We start from the raw sequence: 24,350 nt of genomic DNA, 5'->3' as shown, positions 1-24,350 counted from the left end.
TCAGGCTGGAAACGTTTACAACACCCTTTGTAAAAGAGTTTGGACTCCACCAGTCCATGGTCAGGCAGGTCATGTACAAATGGAGGCAACTCAACACCATTTTTATCCTCCCCAAATCCCTATTTCTGAATCAGTTATCAGTGCAAGGCCTATCAATGTCTCCAGTATTTGTCCTCTCACACACAGCTCCCAAGCGTGGCAATACCCGCAGCTTGCTGCTCCCAGTAGTGTTCATTACCAAGTTACACAAGTCTATAAAAAAAATAAATAAGGTTATCAGTCATTCGTACAACTTGTCATTTCTGCTATTTTAAATGTTAAAAAATGGTTTAATTTTGCATGTAGAGATTTCCATTCCTGTTTTGGCCAAAAAAAGAAACTTGCTGAGGAAATAACTGCATCGGTAGAGTAATTCAAGAGAAAATCCAGAGAATGACAAACAGGCCGAAGAAAATACAGTTTTTGTGTGCGGTCAATAACAGGGGCTCTTATATACCCTCGGAAGGCCAAGGATGGATGGATGGATGGATGGATGGATGGATGGATGGATGGATGGATGGATGGATAGATAGATAGATGGATAGATGGATAGATAGATAGATAGATACTTTATTAATCCCAATGGGAAATTCACAAATATATATATATAGAAAAGCAGGTGGGTGCGGTGCTGCTCCCCTTTGTAGGTGCGAAGACAGATTGGTCTAATAAACTGACGGTAAGTATACCTTTACTATGGGAAACAGGTAGGTGCCGGTGCAGAATAACAGCATATCACTACCCCATTTCAAGCACCAACTTTATATAAGGACTAATCTTGTCCAAATAGAGCTTAAAAATTACAGAGGTCCTCTGGTAAGTATTACTTTACGCCACTTCCTGATGTAAAACTAATCCCATTGGATGGTCCAAATTATAAAGGGGAGTTTTAAACAAAGCACACCCCGGCCACAGGAGATGCACAGACTGGAGTGCTTCTTTGTAACAGTCCCAAACCTGGATAAATGGGAAGGGTTATGTCAGGAAGAGCATTCAGTGTAAAATTTCCATACCAGATCGGTCAAGGCCCGGGTTAATAACGGCCGTCACCAATACTGTTAGCCAACAGGGTGCTGGCAGAAATTGGGCTACTGTTGGCCGAAAAAGGAGAAGACGACGGGGAAGGCGTGTCCAGAGGCAGGAGAAGAGGAAGAAGATAAAGAGAGTGAAAGTGAGAGTAGGAACTTTGAATGTTGGCAGTATGACATGTATGACATGGCAGTATGTTGCCAGTAAGGGGGAGAGGGTTGGCTGAAATGATGGCGAGAAGGAAGGCTGACATATTATGCATGCAAGAGACCAGATGGAAGGGGAGTAAGGCCAGGTGTATTGGAGGCGGGTTCAAATTGTTCTATGGTGTGGTATAGATGGGAGGAGAAATGGGATAAGGGTTATCCTGAAGAAACAGCAAGTCGAGAGTGTTTTGGAGGTGAAAAGAGTGTCGGAGAGAGTAATGATTATGAAGCTGGAAATTGGAGGTGGGATGATGAATGTTGTTAGTAAATATGCTCCACAAGTTGGGTGTGCGATGGATTAGAAAGAAGACTTCTGGAGTGAGTTGGATAAAGTGGTGGAGCGTGTATCCAAGGGAGAGAGAATGGTGATTGGAGCGAATTTTGAAGGGAACAGAGGAGATGAGGAGGTGATGGGTAGGTATGGTATCAAGGAGAGGAAAGCAGAAGGGCAGATAGTAGTGGATTTTGCGAAAAGGTTGGACATGGCTGTGGTGAATATGTATTTTAAGAAGAGGGAGGAACATAGGGTGACATACAAGAATGGAGGAAGATGCACACAGGTAGCTTACATCCTATGCTGGAAGGTCAGTCTGAAAGATTTTGGAGACTGCAAAGTGGTGGCATGGGAAAGCGTAGTTGGGCAGCATAGGAAGGTGGTCTGTAGGATGACGTTGGATATCAAGAAGAGAAGGAGAGTGAGAGCAAGAGTAAAGGATCAAATGGTGGAAGTTGAAAAAGGAAGACTGCCAGGTTGAGTTTAGGAAGAAGGTAAGACAGGCACTGAGTGGCAGTGAACCATCACCAGATAGCTGGGTAAGTACAGCAGAAGTAGTAAGGATGACAGCTAGAAGGGTGCTTGGTCTGACATCTGGACAGAGGAAGGAGGATAAGGAAACCTGGTGGTGGAACAGGGAAGTACAGGAGAGTACACAGAGGAAGAGGATGGCAAAGAAGAAGTGGGATAGTCAGAGAGATGCAGTAGCCAAAGAGTACAAGGAGATAAGGAACAAGGTGAAGTGAGAGGTGGCGAAGGTTAAAGAAAAGGCGTGTGATGAGTTGTATGAGAGGTTGGACACTAAGGGGGGAGAAAATGACCTGCTGGCTAGACAGAGGGACCGAGCTCAGAAAGATGTGCAGCAGGTTAGGGTGATAAAAGATAAAGATGGAAATGTACTCACAAGCGAGGAGAGTGTGTTGAGCAGATGGAAAGAGTACTTTGAGAGGCCGATGAATGAAGAGAACGAGAGAGAGAAGAGGTTGGATGATGTGGAGATAGTGAATCAGGAAGTGCAACAGATTAGCAAGGAGGAAGTAAGGACAGCTATGAGGAGGATGAAAAATGGTCCAGATGACATACCTGTGGAAGCATGGAGGAGTTTAGGAGAGATGGCAGTGGAGGTTTTAACCAAATTGTTTAATGGAATCTTGGAAATTGAGAGGATGCCTGAGGAGTAGAGAAGTGGACTGGTGCCGATATTTAAGAATAAGGGGGATGTGCAGGACTGCAGTAACTACAGGGGGATAAAATTGATGAGCCACAGCATGAACTTACGGCAAAGAGTAGTGGAAGCTCGGTTAAGAAGTGAGGTGATGATTAGTGAGCAGCAGGATGATTTCATGCCACAAAGAGCACTACAGATGTGATGTTTGCTCTGAGGGTGTTGATGGAGAAGTTTAGAGAAGGCCAGAAGGAGTGGCATTACTTCTTTGTGGACCTGAAGAAAGCATATGACAGGGTGCCTCGAGAGGAGTTGTGGTATTGTATGAGGAAGTCAGAAGTGGCAGAGAAGTATGTAAGAGTTGTACAGGATATGTACGAGGGAAGTGTGACCGTGGTGAGGTCTGTGGTAGGAGTGACGGAGGTGGGATTACATCTGGGATCGGCTCTGAGCCCCTTTCTTATTTGGAATGGTGATGGACAGGTTGACAGACGAGATTAGGCAGGAGTCCCCATGGACTATGATGATTGTGGATGACATTGTGATCTGTAGCGATAGTAAGGAGCAGGTCGAGGAGACCCTGGAGAAGTGGAGATATGCTCTAGACAGGAGAGGAATAAAGGTCAGTAGGGGTGGGAGAGTTTAAATACTTGGGGATCAACAGAACAGAGAAACATGAAATTTGGAAGAGAGGTGAAGAAGAGAGTGCAGGCAGGGTGGAGTGGGTGAAAAAGAGAGTCAGGAGTAATTTGTGACAGACGGGTACCAGCAAGAGTGAAAGGGAAGGTCTATAAAACGGTAGAGTGAGACCGCCTACGTTATATGGGTTGAAGATTGTAGCACTTACCGAAAAACACAAGACAGAGCTGGAGGTGGCAGAGTTAAAGATGTTAAGATTTGCATTGGGTGTGACGAGGATGGACAGGATTAGAAATTGAGTACATTAGAGGGTCAGCTCAAGTTGGATGTTTGGGAGACAAAGTCAGAGAGCCGTGAGTGCGTTGGTTTGGACATGTGCAGAGGAGAGATGATGAGTATACTGGGAGGTTTATGGATGTGGTGAGAGAGGAAGGTGGCAGGTGTAATGAAGCAAGACGCAGAGGACATGAAGATATGGAAAAAGACGATCTGCTGTGGCGACCCCTAACAGGAGCAGCCAAAAGAAGAAGAAGAAATTTAAACAAAGCACCATATACCCCTGTGCCCACAGCTCCCGCAGCACACTTTCAAATATTAAATGTAAGCAATGGAAAAATTAAATCAATTCCTAAGTAATAAGTTTGGCATAATTATAAAATAGTCTATTATAAAAAAAAAAATTTTGTGAGGGAGACGAGGAGGACGAGACGTGATCTTCTCAGAAGGCACTTTGACGTCCCGCGAGAGACACTTTAACGTGAGACAAAAGGACAGCTGCTGTACAGGCTTTTAAATGATCGATGCGCAGCGTGACAAGCAGAACACACAGCTCACCAGCAGCTGATCCGACCACACCGAATTCCAAGTACTGTTTTTACTAAAGTTTTAAAGTAAAAATGAAAATAATGCATATGTAACAAGTCCCATGAAAATAACAATCTCTTTAAATTGAATATCTGGTAAACCAAACGGGGGTGGGCAAGTGGAGAGAGCAGGGGGCAGAGCCCCCTAGTGATTTAAAAAATGCTGCTGACTATTCTTGCAAGAAGTAAAAATAAGTGTTAGGAAATAAATATGTGTGGGAAAATGTGTGCATTAAAATTTAGAATTTACAGGAATTACGTAACTTGTGTGGAATACACACAATTCTGTGCTGAATGTCAAGCCCCACAGATCATCATCAAGTATGTAATACCAATCAACAATCAGTGTTAACTGCTTTTTGGGAAAAAAAAAATAATACAGGAAATTAAAAATAGCAAATTAACCGATGAAGCCAAGCCTTGATGGAACTGAATGGAGATTTTTTTTCTATAGCTTTTCAGTGAGTAAAAGTTTAGTAATTAGCCACTTTTTTTATTTTTGTAGACATTTATTCAAGCCCACGGTATGATGATGCAGGACTAATTATAGGCTTTGACAACAAAAAAGAGTCAAGGTTTTAACCTTTGAACGAATCAACTTTAAATCAACAATTTGTGAGGTTCTGCCATACGAAATTCAACTGTAATCTCTTCCACACCAACACCCCCAGCCCCAGTTGGTGGATGCTTTCCATGTTCCATGCTCCACATAGTTCACAACATTGTTTCTTTTCACCTGTTCTTTTCCGTACAACCCTTGAACTGAATTGAATGCTTGAAGCGTCACGTAAATGTGTAGCCTGTAAACACCATTACCGCTTGTAAGAAGTTAAAATAAAACAATTCAGTGTTAGAATAAAATTAAGAATAAATAATACTATAGTACTATGTGCCCTTTCACCAGGGAACATACAACTGGTGATAAACTTGAAAACAAATTCTCGAGTGAGCGAAACAAAAACCACACACGAAGCCGACTTTACTTCAGTTCACTTGCTGCTGTCATATGATACGTGTGTAGTGCTCATTGCAAGGTTAGGGATTTGAGTTTATTCTACTTTTTATTTCACTTTCCACCATTTTGTAAGATTTTTGAGAGGTTTGTTTCAAGTTTGTTCCCATACACTAACTAGGCCTGTTTCACTTTGTGCATTTCTTTTTATCAAAATCCTCCATAACTCCGTAATGATGCAAGATTACAAACCAGAGCGTTACTCTCAAAACTGACTTGACGATTGTGCCACACAGTGAAATTTATATCTCAAATTCCCAATATTCAACTTATTACCTATTTGAATTCAAAAGAATAGAGTTTCCTGAAAAAATGTTTTTTAGAAAGAAATAAAAGTTTAACTACTGGGCAAATATATGTAGCATATTCAAGAATGAGGAGATCCAGTGAACTAATCAAATTAGCAACAGTATAAAGAAAATAAACTATATATTATATACAAAAAGAGGACTCCATTAATAATATACTACTTCAGTTAACTGAAAGTACTACAACTTAGGCTCATTGTCTCAGAAAAATTCCTGGGTGAAGGCAGTTAACAAAACTTTATATATATATATATATATATATATATATATATAAATGTTATATAAATATACATACATACATACACACAGACTGATCAGCCACAACATTAACACCACCTGCCTCATATTGTGTAAGTCCCCCTAGTGCTGACCCATTGAGGCATGGACTCCACAAGACTTCTAAAGGTGTCCTTTGGTATCTGGCACCAAGACACGAGCAGCACATCCTTTAAGTTGTAAGGAGGGACCTCCATACATCAGACTTGTTTTTCTAGCACATCCTACAAAATGCTCAATCAGACTGAGATCTGGGAAAATTGGAGGCCATGTCAACACTGTGAACTCTTTGTCATGTTCCTCAAACCACTCCCTGAACACTTTTTTGCTCTGTGTCTCCTGTTGAAGGAGACTGCTGCCATTAGGGAACTGCACTGCTACAAAGGGGTGTACGTGATCTGTAACAATCTTTAGTTGGGTGTTAAGTGTCAAAGTGACATCCACATAAATACAATGACCTAAGGTTTCCCAGTAGAACATTGGCCAGAGTACCACACTGCTACTGCTGGCTTGCTTTCTTCCGTAGCTTCCCCAGGTCAACGATATATATTATATATATATATATATATATATATATATATACACACATACATACAACACACATATATACAAGGGATGTTCAAAAAGTTTCCACACTTTTTTTTAAAACTTTATTAAGAATTTCAAAAACAAATTATATCACTTTTCTACATAGTCACCTTCCGCTGCAATGCAATTTTCCCCAGTCTTAATAATAAAAATAATTCATTACATTTATATAGCGCTTTTCTCAGTACTCAAAGCGCTATCCACACAGGGAGGAACCGGGAAGCGAACCCACAATCTTCCACAGTCTCCTTACTGCAAAGCAGTAATGCCATCAGCAAAAAATGTTTTTGCCTTCACAGTTTCCAACGAAAATATAAAAGTGCAGAATCTTTTTGAACATAACAATGTCAACAATAGCTGTGCATCAAAGAACAAGTCTTTTTGCGTTCTTAACAGCTCCTCGAATCGGTCGGTCTGCACAGTACAGATGGGTACCATCCACCCTCTTTAACAGCCCTTTGAGTCCTTCTTTTTGTAAGGTATAGAGAAGTGCCAGAGTAGAATCTGAGGAGTTGCTGCAACCAACTGGCAAAAATTTACTTTCACTTTCAATCCCACTGACCCCTAAAGTAACATCTTGCTATTATAATTTTCCATTACAATATCATAAAGATTTTACTTAATGCTTTGATATTGAATGATACTGTCACTATGACAATTCCTGGTGATCAGTATAAAATACATGTGCTAAGTAACAATAAAATAATAAATAATTTCTTGCCAATTTCTAAATTCTAATAAAACAAGTTATATGGTTGTTTATTTGACCTCCCCTCGATTGGCAATAACCTTAACAAAGTCAAAGATCACAATAACTAAGTATTTATAAAACGTATTAGAAAATGAACACACTAAACATGGAATATCCAAAACTGTTGTTGTTAAGAAGCTCGGTTCTCTTCTTAAACAGTAAACACAAACTCAAAATGAAAATAAAATGGTCGATGATGCAGTTAACAATAACTGACAGACGAAACACTGAATAATTCACACTAGAGAAAAACCACCATTTTCATTCCCGATTTTAACAGAGCAGAGACAGAGTGAAATGGACAGATGAAGGCTTGCACTGCGCGGATGTGTCACCATTGGTATCAATTAGTGATTAGTGCACTAATCTGACCACTGGTATAACTGGGGTATTTTCAGGTTAAGTGGTCAAATGAATGTTTTGCAACACGCTGTCATCTCGCTTGTCCGTTCATACACTATGCAACATAATGACAAATATTTTATTTATGTTGCAGGTGCTACAGGCCCCCAAATGGCCACTTCATAGGCAGTAGCTTGTTTTACGTTTAGATGTTGTACCATCTGCACTGTCATCCCACGGCCAAACAGCGGAGATAACACAACTGTACCTGTTTTAAACTCAACCTTTTCTGATACTTCGATCCATTTGTTTTCATGCTCGTCACTGCCAACAGGCAAAATAAGTAAGACTAATGGAGACTTTCAAGATTTTATTTAACCAAAATAAAAGTTGTTGTCGAAAACCAAAAGTACTGAACATCAACAATATAGTCTATTGCAAAATTATTTGTCTTAAATATCGAATCAAAAATGTGATATTCTGCCCAGCCCTTGCCAAAGCTCCATAGGAATGGCTTCAATTACAACACTGCGTACTGTATGTCCTGGAGTGGGTCAGTCCGAGTCCAGATCTCAACGCAACAGTGAATTTGTGACTTAACTTGATGAAGGCTGCTCACACCTACACAACCTGCTCTCCATGACCCTTGACAGAGCCTGAGCAGTAGGATGGAGACATAATGGCAAAGCTGATAAAAAGACAGACGTGAGCACAGAGACCCAATGCCATCACTACTGCCAGCTACTAAATATGGACTTGAAGGGGGAGAATACTTATGACATCAATTACTTTTGTGTTGTATAAGAATTTAGACCTATTTGTAGAGACCTTTTATGCAGAGATCTGCTTTCACTGACATTAAAGGACTGCTTTTCCATTGATCAATGTCAATAAAGCAAAATTAAATGCACTCTGATTCAATGTTGTAGAACAGTAAAATGTGACAACGTCTAAAAAGAGCTCACTTCTTATAGACACTAAGGATAGATAGATATTGTAGATAGATCTGAAAGGCACTATATAATAGACAGATAGATCTGAAAGGCACTATATAATAGACATGAAAGGCACTATATAATAGATAGATAGACATGAAAGGCACTATAGGTAGGTAGGTAGATAGAACTAAAAGGCACTATATACTAGATAGATAGATAGATAGATAGATAGATAGATAGATAGATAGATAGATAGATAGATAGATAGATAGATAGATAGACTTACTTATTTTATTTATGCCCAGGGCTTTTTAGAGAGACTTTATTAAATATATAAATAAATGAATATACACACGTGCACACTGTGGTCTGAACACATACCACAATAACTAAACAGAAAGAGAACCTCTGACTTGGCAGACAGAGTGATGCACTATAAGGCCTTGGTATAAAGGACTCCCACTCGTGTTTCCTGACACACGTCTGCTGAATGACTCATTGGCTCCAAGTCCTCAGTGTTCGTGTGTCACAGAGAGGATGAGCAGAATTGTTCATAATGGCACTCTTTTTGTTTTAGTCCTCTCCTTTGGTACGACCTCCGGGGGTACAGACTTGCCGTAACTGAGCCTGCCCTTTAAATTAGCTCAATGTTGTTGGACCTCTAGAAAAGGTGGAGGATGTCACTTTTGACATTAAAGGAACGCAATCTCCTAAGAACACGGAGCCTGCTCTGCCCTTTCTTCTATGGTTCCTCTGTGTTACAGGTCCAGTCCAGCTCGTCATTGATGTGGACCTCCAAGAACTTGTAGGAGTGGACCACCTCTACATCTACTCCTTGAACAATGTCCGGACACAGAGGCTCTTTGGTGGGGTCAAAAGTCAATAACCATTTCTTGGTTTTGATGATGTTTGGTTGCAGACAATTCTTTCTATACTAAGAAACAACGCTGTCCACCTAATTCCTATGCTCTGTCTCATCCTGTTTATCAATAGGCAGGCAAATCTGAAAGGCACGATAGACAGACAGACAGAATATTTGTCCCAAGTGGGACAAATGGCTTTTTACAGAAGCATAAGAATTATAACAATTGCTGCCTGCACTCCAGTTTGGATTTACAAAACCAATAATGTAAATTCTGCAGCGACACCACAATGTAGAAACTGGGAATACAGCAGCTTGCTTAATTAAGGTCAGAGCCCAATTAAAAGCAGTTGGTTGGACAAATGCCTATAAAATTATTAGTCCCCTTGTGAATTCCAAAAAGGGTAGCAAATTGAAGTTTTCAGGTCTCAAACCACACCTGAACCCCATGTGACTTGACTGTCCCAATCAGTCAGCACTGAACTCTACTAAATGGACTTGAATAAGACACACTAGTGGCACCTGAAGGCTGGATTGAGATGCACCACTCTTACATTCTTTGTAAGAAGTCATTTCCTCATGCTGAAAACCAAATAATAAGTCTGGACCTGAGAGAGAAGGTAGTGGATGCCCCCCACCTGTGTTTTGCTGTACTGCCATTCCCAAGCGTTTCACAGTTTCCACAACAGCTGTATGTTGCATCATCATAAAGTACATGGACACAAATACTGTCAGAAACAAACCTGGGTGTGGTCACAAGTGCAAGGTATCAAAGACTTTGGAGAAGAATATTACCACAGATGTCAACAACCACCCCTAGATCTCTGTGAAGATAACTGTCGCTGAACTGACCTTCTTTTGGACTTGAAGTCTCAAAGAAGACTGACTCGTGGTGGGCTACAAGGTCATCGCCCGAGAAAATCTGCTTTGCTTACACAGTGGCACATCACATCTAGACTGCAGTTTGTGCAGGACCATCTGAAACATGTGGATGGGTTTCAGAAGTCTCTCCTTTGGCCCAATGAGACAAAACTGGAGCCGACTTCAACTATAAAAGCACTGTTCCCACTGCTAAACATGAAGATGGGGGCATACTGCTGTGGGGCTGTTTTGAAGGTTCAGGGACAGCAAACCTGGTTTGTGTAACATGGAATCACAAAGAAGGAAAATTATGTTGACATTTTGAAGGGTAATGTGAAGAAGTCTGCTGCCAGTCTGACTTTAGGTTGCTGTTGGTTCTTCCAGCAAGATACTGACCTGAAGCAAACATCAAAGTTGGTCCTTATTAAAGGAAAACAAAATCAAGGTCGTAGAGTGATCATCTCAAAGCCCAGATCTCAATCCTACGGAGTACCTTTGGCAGGAGCTCAAGGTTAAGGTCCATGCTTGAAAATCACCTGCTTTGGGTGCGTTGGAGCAATTTGCCATGGAGAAATTGGTCAGGATCCCTCAAGAGACAGGAGTGAATCTTGTTATAAATTACAGCAGGAGGTCACGGTCACTTGTTCGTCAGAACAGGTACACTGTATTGACTATTAATTGTCAAGAGGACTAACTAATCATGTTGGCATTGTTATTTTTGTTTTAATTTTTTTGTTCAATGTCTTTCTTAATACTTCTTGGGGATTTTGACTTTATAAGATAGCTACTTCCAAAGGAAAAAACACTTATGGTTCTGGTCAATTCCTTAGTAAAGCTAACTGTTCTGTTCCATTTCCATTGGCGGGGGTTAATAATTAATCCTTGAATGTATGGTCTTGGTAGGCTGTAGGAACCAGACTGACTGCAAAAAGCCCACATAGGCACAGAGAAGACATGTTCCCTTCACACAGCCAGCGAGGAGTCTAACCAAACCGCCCTGTGCTGGGAGGCAGCAGCTCTAACCTCTGTGCCACCGTGCTGCCTCAACTCAATTCAGTGGAATATAAAGAACATGTGAGAAATGTGCCAAGTGCTCTGGAGGTCAGCAGCGAGCTCACACATGAACCATCATGGCCACTGCCGAGCTTTCTGGGGCTTCTTCCCCTCCCCTGTCCTTCACTTCCTCAAGACGAAATGCACTTTTCTTTTAGAACTGCGTTCACATCCTGGTCTCAGACTACAAGTAGCAGCAAGAGAATTGCATCTTAGCCAAAAAAAAAAAAGAAAGAAAGAAAGAAAGCCAACTTCGACGAGCAGGCCTGTTTACTCTGCAAAATACAAAAGACCACATGGAATCTGAACTGAGACATTCCGAGGCCAAGAAACAAAAGAAAGAATTCTTCCTCGGCGGCTTCAGCTCTTGGAAACATGGTTTCCCCCGAGCTCAGCAAGTCTGGCTTCCCGAAACGCAACTCTGTAACCTTCAGCTGGCTTCCAGCGTTTAGGACCCTGCTAGGAAACGAACTAAACAAGCTGTATTAATAGCCACAGAGGCCACCAGGAATAAACCTGGAGACAGCGTCTGACAACAACTTTAGTTGGGGGGTGGCTGGAGCATCTCAGCAGGACACGGGCATAAATGGCAAGAGAACATGGCAGCATTCAGAAAAGCAGGAGATGGAAAGAGGTGGATCAGACAAGCAGGCTGGAAGGGGCACCAGCCGGACTAAAGAATGCAAAGAGCAGCAGAGCACTAGCTGAGGCAGAACAGAAAAAATACCATCACGTGGGATACCCAAGCCTAATAATAATGAATTATATTCATATAGTGCTTGTTTAGGCATTTAGGCTTCACAGAGAGAGTGGGGAGCCACTTCAAACGACACCAACCAGGATGATGCGACAGCAGCCATTCTTGTGTCAGTACACTCACCACTAATTAGGTGGCAAAGGGGCGACAGAGACACAATGCAGAAAATGAAATCTAAGCAAGTGAAAAGTATTTATATCATGACATTAAATCTTGTTTTCCTTATTGTAAGAATTATTGAGTAATAATTTACAATTATTTAGCACCAGTAACGGTGCACTGCACGAACACACTTGACTTGATCATATAGTTTTTATCCTCTTTCTTTCTCTGTACGTTTACCATTCGTTTGTCAGAGGTTGATGCGCTTGCTGTTTCCTGAGCAGCTCTTCTTTTCTCCACCCTAGCGGCCCACTTCTTCTCTTTTTCCATCAGCATCTTTTCCCGTTAAAACTGATTAAGTCAGTGTTTGTGTTGCAATTACTTAGTACGTTTTCCTTCATTTTTCACTTAAGCTGGCACTCAAGTCTTCAACCTGCCTCAAGAATGATTTAAGATATGAAGAGGTAGGGGAAGTGACGGTGAAGGTGGTAGGGAATGAGAAAGGCGCCCGTACGCATGTGCAGCACGGCCGTCCTGCTGCGCTCTGCCAAGAGTTGATTCTACAATAAAATAAAATAAAAATAAAAAGAGGAATAACCTTGGAGGTCAATCATCACCCTGAAAGCAGATAGTAGATGTCATGTAGTATATGTGCACCAAATTTCAGGTCATTTAGTTCAAACGTTTTGCGAGCGACAGGTGATTTAAAATCCTGGACAGACAAACAGCCACGGTAGCGTATTATATACAAAGATGCTTTAAGAAATCTTGCCAAGTAAATTTTGCTTACCCCACTGGCAGATTTTTTTGTTAAATAAAAGCAAAACAACTCCCATTTCAAGTTTTTGCTCATGCGTTTTTTTGCAGTGCAGTTACCTAATAAGGGACAGGGGGCCAGAATGACCAAGCCATAGCTTGGTTTTTAGCCAGGATATCGGGGTACACTCTGCTCTTTTCGATTGATGCCCAAGGATCTTTTATGACTACAGAGGGTCAGGGCCTCACTTTTACGTCTCATCTGACACATTTTTACAGTGCAGTGTCCCCATCAGTGCACCGGGGCACTAAGATTCACACATAGAGCTTACAGTAAATATGCCAGACCCCCCCAACTTGGTGTGGCCAACACCTCCTCTTCCACCAGCAACCCAAGCATATTCTACAGTACATCAGGGGTTCCCAGGTTCAGTCCTGGAATTAAACTGGTGGCTCCAGGCTTTCATTCCAACCAGCTTCACAAATCAGTGGGTCACTCGCATGTCTCATCAGCCTGCAATTGTTCTGCTGGCCCTTTCACGTTTCGTATTCTGCATTCAGAGAAGAGCTCTGGTTAGATTAGATGTGCTTTATTAATCCCAGAGAAGTAAGTGACTCATTTGCATACCACAGCAAAATAATAAAACACAAAAAAACGAAAAATAAGTACAGTGCAAGAGAGCACAATGAAAACTATGTAGTGCAATAAATATGCTAGAAATAATTAGCAAATTGAAGTTTGCACGATATTTGGCAAAGACAAACACATTTCTGAATTTCTTCAGATTGCATTGATTTAAAGCACTTAACTTTCTTGTACCACTTTCACTTCTGTGACGTTTCCTCCCTAATTGCATCCAAATAATTACTGACAATTAGTGATGGGCAGGGCAGACACGGGTGCAAATGACCCTGAAGCTTAAAGCAGAGCCACTACTTCAATGTTATGTTAGTAATAAAAGGCTTAATTAAGTAGTCCTCAAGTTCAGACTGCAGGTGTTCTTCACAACCACCACCCGCTCTCCTGCTTTTATTAAACACACTGTTATTTCTCACTTTCTACCTTTATTGGTCGCGCCAGAAATGACAAAATGGGTTTGCTACATTTTTTGGGGAACGCAGCAAGCATTTGTGTGTGTGTGAGCCATTACTAATTGTTCTTTTTCTTTGCTCCTTTAATATTTTTGCTATTAATTAGCTCACGAGGGAATTTTATACTCAACTAGCTGCTTCCCTTTAGTATTTAGTGTCATTTACACCTGTGTCTGTACTGCTCATTGCTAATTAACAGTATTTGAGTACGATTAAGGGAGTAAACTATGCAGGGAAAGGTGAATTAAAATGAATAAGGTAAAAGAAAGTTAACGTTTGAAGATAAGGAAAAATGACAATTTCTGAATTTTGTTTACATGTAAATATATTAGTACGTATTTCTGAAGGAAAAAATAAAGACGATACAAATGCTAATGAAATAATGAGATCATTAAGAAGTAAAACTAAACCATTCATTTGCAAAACTGGCTGAAATGAAAACCTGCTGCTATAGTGGCACCCCTAAGATTGAACTTGGGAACACCTGTCTTAGCTGGACTCCCATCCAAGTATTGGCCAGGCCCAAAACCGCTTACCTGCTCTGAATTCAGGTGCTATGATGGACCGTGCTGGCAGGGCGGCCAATCAGATAAGATGCCATGGAGTAAGTGGCACAAAGATGGCACTTTAGGAAGCTCACGGCTAAACAGTCAAAAACAGAAACATGCCGGCCAGCACCAGAGCCCCAGAAATCAAAAAATTCAACTGCTGCAATCTGACCCCAGAAATTAACCAAAGAGTACGAGGCCAAAACAGATGGTGCTGATGTCGTCTTTGAGCATCAAGGGGGGGGGGGGGGGGGGTTTAACAGAGCTTTTAGCAGGTCACATAAATCAATAAGGTGGCCATTTACTGTTCAATCCAGATGCGTTCTCACCCGGCACAAAGAAAAATAAAAAAAATCTTACATATTGCATCATTAAAAAACAAAATACAAAAAAAAATTGCATATTTCACATTGAATTAGGCATACATTTCCATAATGAAAGTTCTCATTGTGTAACCATTTAATTAACTGGCCGCTCCAGCCTGCTTGGTGTGATCCACCCAGCACGTAACTTACATCTTTACGTGAAGTGGATTCGTTTTGCTAACTGGCTCACTCTGAAAGACGCTACATACAAGACTGGCAGCGTGACCAACAGAGATGGAAGCCAAACAAGCACCACTGCCATTTGTGGAGAGTACTGCCTAGGGCAGGGGTCTCAAAATCCGGTCCTGGTGGGCCGCAGTGGCTGCAGGTTTTCATTCTAACCCTTTTCTTAATTGATGACCCGTTTTTGCTGCTAATTAACTCCTTTTCCGTTCATTTTAACTGACTTGTTTTTTTTATAGTTGTTCCCCTGAATTTCTTCATCGTTCCTCTGAATTGCTTCATTTCTTTCCTTAAACAGAAATGAAATGTGAAGTGAGCGAGCCAACAGAAGACCAACTAAGTCAGGGCCTCAAACTCCAGCCAATTTCACTCCAAGCAGTTGCTTAATTAGGTGCCATGTCTCGTCGTTAATTAAACTTGTTCTTTAATTCCATGGTTTGTTGCTGCTCTCATTGTTCAATAGCTGAAATTGTTTATTTTTTCTAAGAGGTCTGTTCAAATGTTTCGGGGACCTGAACAGATCAACATTCCTGAGACCTTCACCTTCCTCTATTTTCAGATATTGTGTGATAGACACAGTTTAACCCAGCCACAGGGGATGCACAAACCAGTGTGTTTCTTCGTGCCGGTCCCAAGCCCGGATCAATGGGGAGGGCTACATCAGGAAGGGCATCCGGTGTAAAATTTTGCCAAATCAATATGCGGACAACAATTTTGGATGATCCGCTGTGGCAACCCCCAAACAGGAGCAGCTAAAGAAGAAGTGTGATGGACACAGTTTGCTGTTCACGTTTTGGCTCATTTTGTATCTCGTAATTGTTTGGCAGCTAATTAAGGAAAAAGAAACAATTAAGGGGTCTGAGTCTTTAAGAGCAGGTCAATTAAAATTAATTCAAAAAGAAGTTAATTAGCAGTAAACACAGGTCACTAATTAAGAAAGGGGTTGGAATGAAAACCTGCAGCCACAGCAGCCCTCCAGGACCGGAGTTTGAAAACCGCGGCCTAGTGTGTGATCCACCACTTACACACCTACGTTTACATGTAAACTGGATTAGCTTTGCTAAGGAGGACACTACAACCTGGAGCTGCTCTTTTAGATATCCATCCATCCATTTTCTAACCCGCTGAATCCGAACACAGGGTCACGGTGGTCTGCTGGAGTCAATCCCAGCCAACACAGGGCACAAGGCAGGAACCAATCCTGGGCAAGGTGCCAACCCACTGCAGTCTTTCAGATATAAACCTGTGATATAACCTCAGCTGGTCAGACCTCATTGTACTCCAACCGACAAGCCGGTTATTGACAGCAGCAGCTCTGCAATATCCAAAGCCGATGTCTCATATGTGTGTTTAGGGGGGCAGTGGTTTGTTTTATTATACTTTTTTTTTTTTGAGCTTCTGTAAAGTGCATGCTCCACAACTTGACTTTGTAAAGTTTTACATTTTCTCTTGGATACAAATAAAGTATAATTGATCGATCTTATCTGAAATTACAAGATTGACAGCACAATCATGAGGGATGGAAGCTATACAAGCACCACTGGCATTTACGCAGACTAGGACTGTCACAATACCAGATAAGATACAAAGAAAAGTATTGAAATTTCATACCATATTCAACAACCAATACAGCATATAATACAAGTCAATAAAAAATTTACTTAAATAAATTGAAATTATATATGCATTAAAATCTTCACATTTACAAAATCAAACAGAAATTGCATTAATTAGATGCAGTACTAGGATGTTGTACCGTGTTAGCCATTATGGATGTAGTGAGAAGTCAAGCAAAATGACACCTTTGATTGGCTTACTAAAAATAATGCAACATGCAAGCTTTTGAGGCAACTCAGTCCCCTTCTTCAGGCAAGATGTAGGGGCCCGAGTTGCCTTGAAAGCTGGCATTTTGTAACCTTTGAAGTTAGCCAATCAAAGGTGTCATTTTGCTAGACTTCTCCCTACATTCATTAGATGCAAAAGCAAGTAGTGAGATCTTCTGGAAAAGGTTAAGAGCAGAGTTCTGTAAGCAATAAAAAGTAAAGAAGTTTAAATCCTGAAATGTTTTTTAAATTGAGGATGATAAACACGATAGATAGATAGATAGATAGATAGATAGATAGATAGATAGATAGATAGATAGATAGATAGATAGATAGATAGATAGAAAAGGCACTATATCATAGATAGATAGATAGATAGATAGATAGATAGATAGATAGATAGATAGATAGATAGATAGATGTGAAAGGCACTATATAATAGATAGATAGATAGATAGCTAGATATGAAAGGCACTGTATAATAGAGATAGATAGATAGATAGATAGATAGATAGATAGATAGATAGATAGATAGATAGATAGATAGATGTGAAAGGCACTATATAATAGATAGATAGATAGATAGATATAGATAGATAGATAGATGTGAAAGGCACTATATAATAGATAGATAGATAGATAGCTAGATATGAAAGGCACTGTATAATAGAGATAGATAGATAGATAGATAGATAGATAGATAGATAGATAGATAGATAGATAGATAGAAAAGGCACTATATCATAGATAGATAGATAGATAGATAGATAGATAGATAGAGATAGATAGATAGATAGATAGATAGATAGAAAAGGCACTATATCATAGATAGATAGATAGATAGATAGATAGATAGATAGATAGATAGATAGATAGATAGATAGTCAAAGGCACTATATGACAGACAGATAGATAGATAGATAGATAGATAGATAGATAGATAGATAGATAGATAGATAGATAGATAGATAGATAGAAAAGGCACTATATCATAGATAGATAGATAGATAGATAGATAGATAGATAGATAGATAGATAGATGTGAAAGGCACTATATAATAGATAGATAGATAGCTAGATATGAAAGGCACTGTATAATAGAGATAGATAGATAGATAGATAGATAGATAGATAGATAGATAGATAGATAGATAGATAGATAGATAGATAGAAAAGGCACTATATCATAGATAGATAGATAGATAGATAGATAGATAGATAGATAGATAGATAGATAGATAGATGTGAAAGGCACTATATAATAGATAGATAGATAGATAGATAGATATAGATAGATAGATGTGAAAGGCACTATATAATAGATAGATAGATAGCTAGATATGAAAGGCACTGTATAATAGAGATAGATAGATAGATAGATAGATAGATAGATAGATAGATAGATAGATAGATAGATAGATAGATAGATAGAAAAGGCACTATATCATAGATAGATAGATAGATAGATAGATAGATAGATAGATAGATAGATAGAAAAGGCACTATATCATGATAGATAGATAGATAGATAGATAGATAGATAGATAGATAGATAGATAGATAGATAGATAGATAGATAGATAGTCAAAGGCACTATATGACAGACAGATAGATAGATAGATAGATAGATAGATAGATAGATAGATAGAAAAGGCACTATATCATAGATAGATAGATAGATAGATAGTCAAAGGCACTATATGACAGACAGATAGATAGATAGATAGATAGATAGATAGATAGATAGATAGATAGATAGATAGAAAAGGCACTATATCATAGATAGATAGATAGATAGATAGATAGATAGATAGATAGATAGATAGATAGATACTTTATTAATCCCAAGGGGAAATTCACATACTCCAGCAGCAGCAAACTGATAAAAGACAATAAAAAGTAGTAAGAAGTGTCCAGGGAATGAGTCCACAGGTAGGAGTGATCAGTGACATAGATAAAATAGATAAAAAGGTAGAAAGATAAAGTCACACACGCTGGAATACAGGTACTCATTAAATGTGAAATGAATAAGCATTGCAATCTTTGGTAAACAGTATACAGAACTGGGGTGTTGTACTGTGTTAGCCAATAGGGATGCAATGAGAAGTCAAGCAAAATGACACTTTTGATTGGCTAACTGCAAAGATTACAATATGCCAGCTTTTGAGGCAACTCAGGCCCCTTCTTCAGGTAAGATGTAGGGTTAGGGTTAGGTCAATATTGATTACATCTTGCCTGAAGAAGGGGCCTCAAAAGCTTCTATATTGTAATCTTTGCAGTTAGCCAATCAAAGGTGTCATTTCGCTTGACTTCTCATTGTAAACAACATACATAAAAATATTAACACAAACATTAAACATGTTTGTTTAGAAAAGACCAGCTCACGTAACACACAAAAACTGACAACTGAGACGCCTAAAGGCTTTGTGTAGTGCACACTGCATTTTTCAATCGTGTCTTTTTAACATTTTTTTGCACGGTGAGGCCACGGCGTGCTTTTTGTTGGACAGAAAAACAAGCCTCTGCATACAAAACACACACACTCTAAAACTGTGAAGTTTCAGAGCACACGGAAGAGTAGCGCCACTGCTTGTGCAATTGAAAACTGAAAAAATTATAGGGCTTACATGATATAGTCATTGTGATGAACTGTCATGCAATAAAATAAAAAAGTAATGCACTCCAGCAGCACACTTCATGGTGAAGGTTTTAAAAATAAGGTTTTAAAAATCATGGGAGCCCTAAATGAATAGTGCAGAATAAAACTGGCCTGGAAAGAAAAATATTGGCAGACCCCTGTCTTGATGCATAAAATGTTAAAATGACTACAAAAAAAACTTCAAACGCAACACTTTACAGGTTTATACTTATTAATGTTTCCATAATTTAAAAATAAGAGACTTCTCGAAATTCTCTGTATTAACTGTCATTTCAGTCTTCTACGTCTCTGGCTAAATTGGTTGCATTAGCATCCCTTTAAGTTGGTATTGTGTGGTGACAAATCTCGCATACAAACCTGCACATACTTTGTGGTTTTCTGTCCCCACATGGTGCAAAGCTGAAGTATTTCCCCGACACCACTCTGTCTGACATCTCTGACAATTAAGGGTGCCGGATGGGTGCTCCAAATGCCGCCTGTGAGTGAGTGAGTGAGTGAGTGAGAATGGGGCTGCAACTCAACCCATGGCAAACCAGAAGTGGATTAGCAATGTAGGCTGTAGAATCGATACCATGAAAAATGAGTCGTTTTAAGATGTTAAAATCAATACTTCTGACAAATCTAATAGAGAGTACTGTATCGGGTGTGATCCACCTTATGCATAACTACACCCATAAGCAAACTGGATTAGTTTTGCTAATGTGCCTACTCTGAAAGGCGCTATACACCAGACTGACAGCATGGCCAAGAGAAACGGAAGCCAAACAAGCACCACTGGCGTTTATGGAGAGTACTGTATAGTGCAGGTTTTCATTCCAACCTAGTTTCTTAATGAGAAGTCAATTATTCCTGACGATGCAAATATTGCTTTATTAAACTAAATGGTGTATGATGAATCCACACAGGTGGAAATGGAAACATACAAGATGGAGAACTTCTGGCTCCTTTGTTATTTGCATCCTCTTGCTAACAAGGAGCCATTAAAAACCATGAATGTAGCTGTTTAAGAATGAAACAATAACCATCTTATCAAGCGAGACCACTAAAATGAAGCTTCAAAATGTCACTTGAGCAATATGTGTTTCATCAGCAATAATTGACTTCTCAATTAAGAAACTGGGCTGGAAGAAAAACCTGCAGCCACTGTGGCCCACCAGGATGGACATTGTCCACCCCGGTATAGTGTGTGTTCCAGCCTATACATACTAGCAAATACATGTAAAGTGAATTATTTGGTACTTTTCTATTATAGTGATGCAAACTGGTGGGGCCACTGCCCCCAGTGTCTTAAATTATTAGATTGGCCTACCCCAACCACAAATACTAACCTTAAAGTTAGTTGGAGTGGAGCACAGTTACCTATAGGTCCCTAATGTTAATGTCCCCTTTGGGTGTGTCACAATAAAGGAAAGTACCAATTATTTTTGCTAATGCGTTTTACTCTGTAAGGTGCTCTAAAAAAGACTGACAACATGGTCAAGAGAGGTGGAAGTCACACTAGCAATGGCATATATCGAGAATACTGTACAGGATGTGATCCACCCTATTCGTCCTTGCACTTGTATATAACCTGGATTAGTTTTGCTAAGAACTTACTCTGAAAGGCACGATTAACAAGGCTGACCACATCATCAAGAGACATGGAATCCAAACAATGACAGCTGGCATTTATGTATTATACTGTATGCGGTACGACCCACCCTATACATGCTTGCACTTCCACGTTTTAGTAATGTGCTCACTCTGAAAGGCATTATGCACAAGTCTGACAAACTGACCATGACAGATGGAGGCACAACGTGCACAAATGACAATTATGGAGAATATTTCTTAGTGTAAACCTCAACCACTGCTATTATTATTAGAGGAAGTCCATACTCGCCCCAACGAAATGCCACCCTGCACTCCCGACCAGCCGCTATGAAGTTCAGAAGTTCAAGCACCTCATTCTGTGCCCTAGTGTGTCAGGTGTGTGTGTGTCAAACTGCCAACATCTGGAACTAAAAATCAGTCAACCTTGACCATGAATTGCCCCTAAATTTAAATTCATTGCTTCTTAATAACGGCTAACAGATGGTAACCTCCCCGGATTACATCTTATATGCGCCACATCAAAACAGAAGTGACCTCACAAACACATTAAGTATGTCAAGTGATTGAAATTGCAACCAACACAACAGAACGGTTAAAACTGGAACTATTCAAAATTGAATATTTTAGTGCTGTTCTGGCTTCAAAATATTGTCTACTTCTTTCTTTCTCGTAATGCTAAATATGACTTGTTACCTTTTTGTTGTTTTTGAGCCTCTGTAATAAAAATTTCAAGGCGTGACCTCTTCCCGCAATAACCCACCTTCTGAATTCACTGATTGGCCTAACGCCGCGTCATTACAACGCGCTCGACCATCCTATTGGACCGCTCTCTGTCAATTCACCTGTTTGAGAATGCTGATTAGCTAATCAGCCCGCCCCTCAATAAATGGAAAATCAACTCCACCCTCCTTCTCCACCTCCCCCCTCTTCCCAGCAGGCATACAGACTCCGCCAAACAGGCCCCGCATATGCACGATGTGGGGCAAGCAACTCCGCTCAAACTCGACAAACACCTCGAGGGTGCCCGCGACGAGCGCTGGAAAGTACTCCAAACTTGAGCTCGTCAGCCAAAAGACTGTAAGAAAAGTTAGGACGAGCACAAGATAGGACACGAAGGGGACCTAACAGCAGCGGTCGCGCAAAGAAAACATAGCAAACAAGAAGCTCGTTTCTCAGCGGACTGCGTACACGAACGGCGCTCCTCGGCTGCCCCGGCCACCTCTCCTCGTCGACGCCCTTTGCCTTGGCGAGCGGCTGATTAACGGAATGTTTACAAACTCACCCCGCGAGCCGCTCAGCTCCCTCTGCCCTGGAATCCAACTCGCTGCGGAGCGATCTCGCGAGAGCGGCTCGGGGCGAGACCTGGGGGCGGGGCCAAAAAGGGCGGGGAGTCTCCGGCGGCGTCGTCAGGACCCGCGCTGAGGCTGCCCTCTCAGGCGCCTGAAATCGTCATGCGTTTTGTAACGGTACGGTGTGATGATTTGCACATTTATGGCACGTTTAAAGAAAGCACCAGGTAGGAATGTAATCTAAATCTGATAGTTTCTGCATTCGCAGACTGAATAATTAAAAGGGTTCAGGGACTAACACTAAGGCTCTTGAAACAGGGACTCTATGGACTCTCCAGGCTCTGCTGTTTTACCTCCCAACACAGCAAAGGAACCCATCTGAGGTGAATGAGTGCTTCTGGACTCGCAGAATGTGTTGTGATTAGCCTGGCACCTCCTGTGTCCGCTGCTGATCTAAAGAGTTTTCCTTCCATGATTCTGAACTGAATAAATGGATAGACACTGAGTGGCGTGGACACGTTCATACCTTAAAAAGGTCAAACGAATCAGATTGAGGTTGAAAGAAAATCATAATTATGAAGAGTACCAAACAAACATTGGCATAGTGGTTAGGGCGTTGGACTTTAAAATCCTGAAGTTGGAGTTTTAAATCCCACTACTGACCTTGAGCGAGTCACTTCACCTGCCTAAGCTCTAACGGGAAAAACGGAAAGAAATGGAACCAACTGTATGTCTCCGATGTAGTAGGGTACCATGGATAAAGGTGTCGGCCTAATAATAATTTAGTGGCTTTCCTACTGGTATAGTGCCTTCATATACATCTCTAGAGTGCTTTTCATTTCAATCTATATGGTGCCTTTAATATCTATCTTACTATTAAATAGTAATTATATATCTATTATATAGTGCCTTTCATATCTATCTATTATATAGTGACTTTCATATCTATCTATTATATAGTGCCTTTCATATCTATTATATAGTGCTTTTCAAATCTATTATATAGTGACTTTCACATCTATCTATCTATCGAGTGCCTTTCACATTTATCTATTGCATAGTGAGTTTCTTAACTGTTTAGGGCCTTGCACGTCTGTATTCTCTATATAGTGTCTTTCATAGCCATTCTTCTATCTATTAACCATGTCAGGCAGTGTGGCATAGTGGTTACAACTTTGGATTGAAAAATCCTGAGGTTGTGGGTTCCAATCCTCACAGTGTGACCCTGAGCAAGTGACTTCACCAGCCTGTATTCCAGCTGGAAAGTAGTAAGGTGTCGGCCTAATAATAATTTAGTGGCTTTCCTATCTAGCTACCTACTGGTATAGTGCCTTCATATACATCTCTAGAGTGCTTTTCATTTCAATCTATATAGTGCCTTTCATATCTATCTTACTATTATATAGTAATTATTTATCTATTATATAGTGCCTTTCACATCTATTATATAGTGCCTTTCACATCTATTATATAGTGCCTTTCATATCTATTATATAGTGACTTTGGCATCTATTATATAGTGCCTTTCAAATCTATTATATAGTGACTTTCACATCTATCTATCTATCGAGTTACTTTCACATTTATCTATTGCATAGTGAGCTTCTTAACTGTTTAGGGCCTTGCACGTCTGTATTCTCTATATAGTGTCTTTCATAGCCATTCTTCTATCTATTAACCGTGGCAGGCAGTGTGGCATAGTGGTTACAACTTTGGATTGAAAAATCCTGAGGTTGTGGGTTCAAATCCTCACAGTGTGACCCTGAGCAAGTGACTTCACCAGCCTGTATTCCAGCTGGAAAGTAGTAAGGTGTCAGCCTAATAATAATTTAGTGCCTTTTATATCTGTCTGCCTACCTTTATAGTGCCTTTCACATCTATGAACTCTATAGTGCCTTTCTTGTGTGTGTGTGAATATAGAGATATAGATATATATATAATAATAATAATAATTCATTACATTTATATAGTGTGAGC

The 24,350-nt window shown here is 40.2% G+C and overlaps 1 protein-coding gene across 1 annotated transcript in view; it reads right to left on the bottom strand.

The window, feature by feature from the left end:
* Window positions 1-22,434, bottom strand: part of atf7b (activating transcription factor 7b) — a 159,848-nt gene extending 137,414 nt beyond the window's left edge. Inside the window, 1 exon segment of the mRNA XM_028825839.2 lies at window positions 22,367-22,434. The gene's annotated coding sequence lies outside the window, so the exon portion shown is untranslated.
* Between the last annotated feature and the right edge of the window lie 1,916 nt (window positions 22,435-24,350).

The sequence above is a fragment of the Erpetoichthys calabaricus genome, chromosome 3 (genome assembly GCF_900747795.2).
Source record: "Erpetoichthys calabaricus chromosome 3, fErpCal1.3, whole genome shotgun sequence".
NCBI classification, from domain to species: domain Eukaryota; kingdom Metazoa; phylum Chordata; class Cladistia; order Polypteriformes; family Polypteridae; genus Erpetoichthys; species Erpetoichthys calabaricus.
The sequence above is the reverse complement of the archived record's forward strand: the minus strand, read 5'-3'. Positions and strand labels throughout refer to the sequence as shown.